The sequence below is a fragment of the Marmota monax genome, unplaced genomic scaffold, assembly GCF_021218885.2.
Source record: "Marmota monax isolate L192 unplaced genomic scaffold, Marmota_monax_Labrador192_F-V1.1 WCK01_AAM20220418_F8-fsc00070, whole genome shotgun sequence".
Taxonomy (NCBI): domain Eukaryota; kingdom Metazoa; phylum Chordata; class Mammalia; order Rodentia; family Sciuridae; genus Marmota; species Marmota monax.
The window spans coordinates 1,800,146-1,810,476 of record NW_026692116.1 but is presented as its reverse complement, the minus strand read 5'-3'; the positions used below and the strand labels follow the sequence as shown (position 1 = coordinate 1,810,476).

The 10,331-nt window shown below is 37.1% G+C and overlaps 1 protein-coding gene across 17 annotated transcripts in view; it reads left to right on the top strand.

Moving 5' to 3' along the window:
* The first annotated feature begins 746 nt into the window (after positions 1-746).
* Znf644 (zinc finger protein 644) overlaps positions 747-10,331 on the top strand; it is a 105,827-nt gene continuing 96,242 nt past the window's right edge. For 4 of the 17 annotated variants that reach the window (XM_046461540.2, XM_058585125.1, XM_058585122.1 and 1 more), the window contains exon 1: positions 747-1,000. The gene's annotated coding sequence lies outside the window, so the exon portion shown is untranslated. The other 13 variants (XM_046461532.2, XM_058585121.1, XM_058585116.1 and 10 more) reach the window with 9 other exon arrangements.

The window sequence follows — 10,331 nt, the reverse complement described above, 5'->3', positions numbered from 1 at the left end:
TTTTAAAAAATTTATTTATTTATTTGGTGAGGAAACAGGTTCAGAGAAGTCAAAGAATTTAAGGCAGGACAAGCAGATTTCTTAGGCACTTTTGCTTCATCTTAAAAGTTGGCAACTCCTTGCTTGCTCATGTCAAAACCAAAATCCCCCATCAGCGTTTCAGAATCTGAGGCTAATGTTTGCTATAAAGGAAAATTTATAGAACCCTCTGGGGATCTACTGATTCTTCCAGAGGGTTAACTAGCACCTAGATGCTTTTTATGTAACTTCAGTTTGGAGAACCATGACACGGTAATGTAGAAAGCACCCTCAAAGAGGCAAGCTGAACCAAACCCAGGACATCTTTTAGGGTAGGCTGTCCTGGTGATTGACATGGCACACTTGATGCTTTGCATAGCCATCATGCATCAATCAATTGGACCCCTGAAGATCTCAAAACCTTCCTCTGCCATTACTCCACAGTTATGACTGCCAAATAGTGCGTTCTTTAGTTGTTTTCCTCAACAACAGTAAAATAAAGGGGATTCTGGCTCATTAGTGGTTGTGGAAACCAAACATGGGCCTGTTCCACCTTAAAGGGCCTAGGCATGCCTAGTGTTTGGGTCTTGCAGAGTTTGGGCACCACCATATTTGGAGCGTGCCTACTTTGGGGCGGGAACCTCCTTAGGAGTGATTAGGTCAGCGCTGGGGGAGGTGACCTTGTTTGGTTTCTGGCACCCGAGAACAGTGGTGCACTGTTTCTGCTGCCCCCATTTGTCTAATTGGCCCAGACACTCCACCAGCCGAAGCTGCCCAGGAGCTCCTCGCTGGCCACCCCCGCGGCCCGCGGCGGGCAGAGGCGGGAAAGCCGCGCGCCTGCGCCGTGGGAACCGGGGCCGGAGGCGAAAAGCGGGGAGCGGAGGGGGGCCGTTGGAGCCGAGTAGCGTACTGAGCGGCGTGTGACGCGGGGACGCCGCGCGCTCCCAACGTCGCCCCGGTTTGACGCACACGGCACCAAACTGTGAGTTTCAGGGGTTATTTGGTCGGATTAGCTAGGACCCGAGTGGGTTTCGGGCCTCAGGGCTGTGGCAGCGGCGGGACTGAGGGTGGCGGAAGAAGTTGGGGGACCCGGCCTCCGGCGCTCGGGCCCGGGGAGCTACGCCCTAGGCTGGGTCCCAACCATCCAAAAGGACGCATTTTGCCGCACAGGCTAAGATGGCGGCGGCGGCCGAGGAGGCGGAGTTGGTGCTACACAAGGAGCCCGGGCCCCGGGTTCTGGGAGGCGGCGGCCGCAGCGGCCGCGGGGGGCCGCGGAGCCTGAGGTGAGCGGCGGCCGCCGCCGCTGGGCGGGACTCGGAGGGGGCGGGGGGGCCTTTCCGCTGCAGCGTCGGAGAATCCGGTAGCGGACACAAAGGGGCTGAGCTGGGCACTAGACTTGGGGGTTTTGTTTAGTCACATGAAGCCGAGCAGCCAGTGAGCAGTAGGGGGAAGGGGCTGAGATCAGGCGGCTTGAGGAGCCTGGCAGTCGCCATTGCAATGCACTGAGTAACGGGGCGGTCCGAGAGCAGTCATCAGCCCCTCTCCGCGAGGCTGCTTCGTCCCGGCCAGAGGCGCCGGCTCTGGCGTTAATTGTACACACCCCTCCCCTGGCTTGGGACTGGACCGCATAGCTCTCCCCTCCTCCCGTTCTGCAACATCTTGTGCCGCTAGGTGCCTGGGAAGTAACAGCAAGAGGTAAATCGCTCGAAGTGTTTGGGTTGCCAGGGGCTCGGTGGGTGTCCAGCTAAAGCTTTTTGCCTCTCCAGGTCTGATTCCCTGGCCTTTGTGTCCCTGGGAGCTTAATCTCTGCCAGAGGAAAGCAGGTGTGCTCCACTTCTCCCGTGAACCTGAAGATGAGTTGCCCCAGACCCTTCTCAGTGATTGGAAACTTAGGTGGTGGAGCTAAAGGTTTCTTGTTACCAGACTTCCACAGACGACTCTCGTGTTGGGATCCATCCATGGTTTAGCAACATTAGTGGAAAAGTTTTCTTGAACTGTTTTAAGTAATATTGACTTAAGTATAGTAGTTATAAAACTTTTATGTTTAGACTTCAGATTTTGTGGGATCAGTAAACTCAACGAGGGGATACACATAACTTGGGGCCTGAAATGAGGGTCCCGTTTTGTATACAAGTTAATACTTTGTACAGAGATACCCAAACACTGTCTTCTATTTTGGCCTTTCCTGATTAATGCCAAGCTTGGTGCATCTGGGTGATGATATAGATTTGCCTTAATCATATATTACATCTCTGCAGTAGCTTACGTTAGTTACATTATTTGGTCCCACAAGAAGGAAAGCATTTCAAAAAAATAGACATCTAAAGTTCCTCAAAGAAAGGAAATCGGCTCTTTGCCTTCAGTGCCATGTGTAAGTATCAAGGGAACTTGACATCTGCAATATCGTATTTGGTAGGTTTGGTAAGAAAAAATTATTTTTATAATTTAACTTAGATATAGGTGAAACGTGACTGCCAACTAGTATTAACGCAGCGGTATATATTGCTATTAAAATCATGGCTGTATAAGTTTTAGATTTCTAATTTATTATAATAAGTTATAATAACAAATCATATATTTGAATAAACTAATAGTGAAGTACAGATTTCAATATTGAAGTACAGATTTTGTCTTTGCCATTAACAAAGTAATCACTTGAAGGTATAGATAAACGCATTTAGGTCACTAATTTAAATTTGTATTCAAGATGAAATTTAAACTTTTCAACATTCCTTAAAACTTTAATTTTCTTTTTTTTTGAGATATCTATTTTCTCTTTCATAGTTTTTCTAGTAGAGTGTAATCTTAACTGTATTAATGAATAGAAGATATATTATTAACATTAGAAAATGTATTCCTAGATTATATAGTTTTACAGTGAGGGAATCTCAAAGAACCAGTATGCATACCCCCTTTCTTACAATATCTGAGGATAATTAAATTAGTTGCATAATGAAAAATCAATCTTTCAACTTCTGTTGCATTGCTGTTTTCATTTGTCACATTGCTTGGATGAGAAGGTGAATATCTGCAAATAATGGTTAAAAGACTCAACAAGGGAGAATTATTGAGAGTACTTGTTAATTAAATGCTATCACATTAACGAGAACTTCTGTGACAGTAAGTTAAATTTAATGTTATGTGTTAGGTGACTTTGTTTATAAAGTGACTTTCAGTGAAATCCAGATACAAAATACAGAAATTTCAGAGCAGTGTTGGTTATGAATATTGAGATTTTCTGAAAGCATACTTGACCCAGAAATTTAAAAATTCAACAAGTTTCTTGGAAAGTTTGAGATAACTTCCATTATTACCTAAGAAATGAGAGATGCTAAAAACAACAATGCTTTTGATACGATAAGTGAACATGCCACTCACACTCTTTTTAAAACAACTTTTAAGAGTACTGCTGCTCCTGTTGCTGCTGAGTAGTGTATCTCTCTGTCAGGGCTGTGAGGAAATTCAACAAGTCGTAAAATCATTTGTGGTGAATCCCACAGTGATCTTTAACTTTTTGGATGCCAGATTTGACAAACACAGTTAAATTGTTTTGACTCTTTTACAGTTCATTTATGAGCTTTTAAATTATTTTTTTTTCATAAGAAAGTTAATAAGGTATTTCATAATTTTCAACACTATGTGAATGGATTTAATTGCAAGGTAGTCTTGGGCCAGGGGTGGCACACACCAATAATCCCAGTGGCCCAAGAGGCTGAGACTGGAGGAATGCAAGTTCAGGGACAGCCTGAGCAATTTAGGGAGGCTCTGCCTCAAAATAAATAAATAAATTGCATATTAGTCTTGTGATAATTAGGGTTATACTTTTAGATTATTTGTAATTATAAAGTGGGTCTATAACTGTAAACTTTAAATGCTTTCCAGGTTTAGTTTGTGTTGGAGTTTCTTGGGAGGTAGAGTTTTGGTTGAACTGAGAATGTAATGGGCAGCAAAAAGGGAAAAGACTCAAGGAAAGTGTCAAGATGATGTGATTTAGAGAAAGTTCAGGTACTTCTGTCATCCTAAACACACTATTAGTTGTTTAGGGTTATTTTCTTTTCTGCACATGTGACTGGGAGAAAAAGAGTGGATCTTAGTCTTGTGGGAATGCATTTCTCTCAGCATTCTTTTAATAGCATCTCAGAACTGCTTTTCTGTCAATAAGGCAGTTGTAGTTTGCAGCAAACAAAAACTAGCATGTTGAATTATCCAACCCTAATTTGTAGAAAACCCGTTATGCAGGCCTTTAAAAAAAAACTGTTTTCAAGTGTCTTTGAAATGATAACCTCGTGAAATAAAACATGGGGATGAATGGTGGGTACTATAATAATTTAGGTAAATATTCAAATGAACTCAGTATTTTTAAATTTAATGGCTCTGGTATAGAGAATGTGTTTTGTACAAGGAGAGTCTTAATATTGAACAAAATCATGAGTTGTAGCTTTGAAGTAGCTCAAAAGGTGGTGTTTTTGATTCAGATTTATTAGTGGGAGATAGCTGCTTTTAATAGTGTAAACTATACCATTGAGTTTTAAAAAAATGATACTAGTTCTAGCTCACCCTGCTGGTTGGCTCATGTATTTGTCCTTTTCCTTATTTTAAATACTATATGAGACTTAGAAGATAATGGAACACAAAATTCAATTCATCTTCAGAAAGATGAAAAAGTAATTTTCTCATCTCTCAGGCGTCAATTATACCACTATTAAATTTTTTCTCAGATTTTTTATTCTCATAGTTAAACTGTGGAGTTATTTCCTTTATGAACTTACTGAAAGCTCATGTAGTTATGGAGTTAGTATGTTTCTGTATTTTTAAGTTTAGAATAAACACTTTGACAATTGTGAGATAAACTTCCAAGAGGAGAAAAGCAAAGGTCAAGGAGCCTGATGGGTAGAAGTAGTAGCAGAGCAAACTTTTGGGTGGGGGAAAGTGAGACTGGATTAAGGTTAGCTTTTTTTTAAGAAATTTCCTTTTCACTCTTATACTAATCTTTGTCTACCTCTTCGGTTGTAGCCTTCCCATATCATTTAGAATTCTTGGATCTGTGATTTTGTAATGAAAGTATAAATAAATGATTTGTTCCATGAAGTTTGAAAATGAAGTTGGTTAGAGTGTTACAGATTTATCGTAGTAAGTTTTTCAGTATGTGTATTTGTATAAGTTGAAAATACAGTGCCGTAAAAACTGATGCTGGGGAATGAACTGAAGACCTTGGGCATGCCAGGCACTCATTCTATCACTTAGCTATACCCCAACCCTGTGAAGTGTATAAGTTGTAGAAGCATAAGTGTTAAGAGCCAAGCAGACATGTGAAAGTAAAAAAACACCTAATAAAGTGTTAGGATTAAAGCACAATTTATAAAGCCTGCTTACACATATCCTATCAATATTTAATTTTTAAAAATTAATATTTTAGTCCTTTCTTCATGGAGTTTATTTTACTTAGAAGCTTATTGTATACATGCACACGTATTAGTTTCTTGAGGAAGATATTAAGTGTAACATGTATTTTCAGAGTACCATTTGTTGAGGAGAAAGGGTGATTCCCAATTTATTGTTGAATAGTTTGTGAAGATAGATAAAAGCCTTGAGTTGAAATTGTCTTTGCTTACTACCAACATATTGAATATTTTATACACACACACACACACACACGCACACGCACATGCACACGTATATACATATTCATATAGAATCACACTCGGCCTTTGTCTTTATGCATGTATAAAGAGACAGTAAGGGATAAGGTGGGAGCCTTGAAGTAAAATTGGCAGTGTTCAAATTTAGCAGTGTGAGCACTGGGCAAGTGGATTTAACCATAATACTATTTTTGTAGAGGTTTAGGGTTCTAATTTCAGAATTCATGAAAAGTCCTTAGCTTTCTGGTACATAATGAATGCTGAGTAAGTATTAGCTGTTAAAATAATAATAATAGTTATTAATATTGTTTATTCTTTTAAAAAATAGCTTAAATTTCCATCTGTACCTATTTGAAATTGTATGCTTTTGCTAATATTCCATTTTTAGGCCGTGTCTCTAAAGATGGGGTTATTATAAAGATAGTGAGAGATAGGCATCAAAGTGTGCCTTCTCTGATTCTAGAACAAATCCTGTAACCAGGTTAAATATTTCAGCAGTGCATTCCATTTTTTTTTTTTTGATTGCAAGCTGATGAGAAGATGTACTGGGGAATGAGTACATTTTAGTGGAAGTTATTTCTTAACCAGGTGTTTGTCTTTGTTACAACATCCTAAGTTTCTTCATTTACCTTTAAATTTTTGTGCATGAGTGTGGTGGTTCCCATTAGTAAAGAGAGTGACTTGTCTGTGTGTATCTGTATGTAACACACATATAAACCCTAGATACAAGTGAGGAGTGGCTGTCATTGTAGCTAGATTGAGTAGGAGAATGTAATTTTTTCATTGGATTGTCTCAGGGGAATTTCTTCAAACACAGCATTAACTTTTGCTGTTTTCTTCTCTACACTTTTTGTTTGTTTTCTTTTTTGTATGTCTGTACTGGCATAGTATTAGTTATCTTTTTTCCCCCTTTAATTTTTTTTTCTACTGTCCATCTCCCCATCACAAAGACATTAGATCAGACATGGGTAGGCATAAAAATGCTTTTATACGATTAAGTTTTAAAACCAGGAGACAAAAATTACAAATTGTACAATAACATGGTAAAAGGATAGACATATAGGAAGATGAGAAGGCAAGAAAAGAAAGGCCTTGAATCTAGAATCAAGATATAGTCAGGTTCAAACTTGGCTGCTATTTACTGCCTGTATGATCTGAGTCTGAAATTTGTTATTTTGGGGGGGCTAGATTTAGAAAAATCACAAATGTAAACAAATTAGAATTTTTAACAGTTGTAAAAGACAGTAAAAGTAATTTTAAGTTCACATAAGGAGGGGTGTGAGTATGAAATACTAGAAGTTTCATTTATGCTTAAAAAGTATTTTCTGCAGTTTGGAAAATGAAGCAAGGGAAGTCACCCTTAAACTTGGCACTGTTACTTAGTTTTCAGTATTAAAGGAAAAGGAAGTAACATTGATGTTAATTAAATATTGGCTATGTAATTAAACATCTATATGCTACATTTAATAATGCTGTGGTATATATATTCCTGTTTTACTGATGAGGAAACAAATTTCAGACTCAGGTCATGCAGGCAGTAAATAGTAGCCAAGTTTGAACTTGACTGTATCTTGATTCTAGATTCAGAGCCTTTCTTTTCTTGCCTTCTTGTCTTCCTATGTCTATCCTTTTACCTTGCTAAGGTACAATTTGTGATTTTTATCTCCTGGTTTTAAAATTTAACCTTATAAAAGCATTTTTATGCCTACCCATATCTCAAGTGATGTCTTATTGCCCACATTGTTTATTCATAATACCATATAAAGGCTCTTTGTCCTAGCTGCTGGACATTGGTACAATGATAATGGCTAAAATGGAAGCTGCCTTTTTTGTTACTAAGTTATTAAGCTGAATAAAATCAAGCTTAATCAACTAATTCTCAGTGGATTAGAATTGCTACAGGTTTAATTATATGTCTGTCTTTTCTGGTGGAACATTAACTTAAAATTTGTTATAAGTAAAAATGCAGATGACATTCAATTTATCGTTATCTGAAAACAATATTTCTTACATTTTTATGTTTTGAAATGCCTTTTATTGTTAAAAATCATTAAAATGGCCAGGTATGGTGGCATATGTGTTCAATCCCGGCTATTTAGGAGGCTTAGGTAGGAGGATCACAAGTTTGAAGTTAGCCTGGGCAACTTAGTGAGAGCTTGTTCCAAAGTTAAATAAAATAAAAGGACTGGGGATTACCTCAGACTTTGAGATAGTCCTAATACATATATCTTTTAAAAGGACTTGAATTGATCTGGGGATGTAACTCAGTGGTAAAGCTTTTGCTTGGCATACATGAGACTTTAGGTTCATTCCGCAGTAAACTCCCCTTCCCCAATATCATTAAAATAATATTAAATTTAAATAGAATTTAAGTGCTCATTTAAAGTCTACAGAGATATTTAGTTCTTATCAGTAATTCCTGATACAAAAATATTTATTTTGAAAAGATTAGCTTAAAATTGAATTCTTATACTTTAATTGGGAGGCTGACATATATTAAAAGATAATATGTGGGACATCATGATTATAATTGCGATTGTATACTTGAAAATTGCTTAGAGTAGTATATTTTAAATGTTCTGACTACAAAAAGTACTTGAAGTAGTGCATTTCTTAATTAGGTCAATTCAGCTATCCTGCATTGTGTAGCTATTTTGAAATGTGTTATATGCCCAATATATAATATGTATAGTTTTGTTAATTAAAAAAGAAAAAGAGGAAAGAAGAAAAAATAATTTATGGGGCATTTATAAATAGATTTTAATAGATTATTATTGCCCAAAAGAATATAAGTTGAGCCACAAACACAACTTAAATTTTCTATAGCCACATTAAAAAAAGGAAATGGGTGAATTTTATTAACATTTTATTTAACCTAGTGCATCCAGAATATGTCATTTCAACATACAAACATAATTGAAATATTTTTTGTTCTTTTTTATATAAGTCTTTAAAATTTATTATTTAAAGCATACCTCAATTCAGACTAGCTAGACTTCAGGTTTAAGAGCCACATAATGGTTACTGTATTTGACAGTAAGTATTGTATAGCAAGTCTTGTTAGAAGTATGGAGAAAAAGGATAAAGTAGAAATTGAACTGAACCTTAAAGGATGACTGAGAAATGGGAATGCTTGAGAAGAATCTTTCTGTAAAGAATTGATGGGAATTAAACCTGGTAACAGAATGGCTTGAATCCAATTTAGGAAATTTGGTGTTTGTGTATGTGGTGGTCGGGGGGAGGGGTCTGTGTGTATGTGGTTGGAGGGAATATATTGGACTGTGCCTAATCCCTGAGTACTTTATGAATATTGGATTAATGTTTTAGATTAATATACGGAATAAGAAAAATGTTGAAAAAATAATAATAAAGTTTTGTGGATCTTCATAGGTAAAAGAGTTTCATTTAGGGAATATTGTGTTCTATGATATGATGGAGATTGATTAAAACCAGAATTGAAGAAGGGTTTTTAGATTTGGCCATTATTGGTGACTTGTTTATAAATGTTTTATTTGTAAGTTACATACATTGATGTATACAGATTTTATGAGTACAACTTAGTGAAATTTTACATGTAAAAAATATACAGGGAACTTCTTCCTAGATCAAAATATAAAATACTTTCTGCAAGGAAAAGTGCCTTGTGCCCCTTTGTAACCCCACTGTAGAAGTAACTAACCATTGTGTTGGCCTCTTTCACCATAGAGTAGTTTTTCGTGTTTCCAGACTTGATTATGTTCAATTTTTTTCTCCTGTCAAAGGGCAGTAAGAATTGATGAGGGGCTGAGGTTGTGGCTCAGCGGTAGAGCACTTGCCTAGCATGTGTGGAGCCCTGGGTTTGAGCCTCAACACCGCAGAAAATAAATAAACAAAATAAAGGTATTAAAAAAAAAATATCTGAATCTCTCTTTTTTGTTCCTATTTGGCATTGTGTGAATCTGGAGGTAAATCAGGTGATAGTTGGTATTGTGATCCTTCTGATTTTTTTTTTCAGTGTGGTTTATGTTACGATAAGAAAGATGCTTCTGAGTTTTCATTACTAATTACCCTTTAGAGGTTAGTTTTGTGCCCTGAAAATTTGTTTAGAATGCAGAGATTTGCATTGCCTCCACAGATAATATAGTTATTTGGCTTATTTTCATTACAGTATTCTCTAGGCATATAGCCAAGTAGTAGATGGAGGAGATCTTGGATTGCCTCCATGTACAGATGCCTTTTGGAGCCTCTTAAATAGTAGTTTCGAGGCATTATGTAAGTTAGCTTTCAGGCATTTAAGGTTGCTTAATAAGGTACTTGAGTATTTCTTATGTGATTATAGAGATAGGAATAAATTGGTGCACTTCTTTATATAGTAAGCATCTACCTCTCAACCAGAAAGATTGGACATTTTGTTTATGCATAACTAGAATGTTACCATACAGATCATTGCACTAAAGTTTGAATGGCAAAGGTTTTATAACTGAGAAGGCTTTATAACTGAGAATTGAAATGGAATTGTTGATCATGATTTCTATTTCAGTGCTTGAATTAGTTTTTTTAAAAAATGTAATTAATAATTAAAACATTATTGTTAAATTGGTGCTTTTGGGAGAAAGAAGTTTTCTGAAAAGTGAATTACTTACAATGCAATGGTAAAAAGTACACAACAATGAAAATGTGTCTTCAAATTCTAGT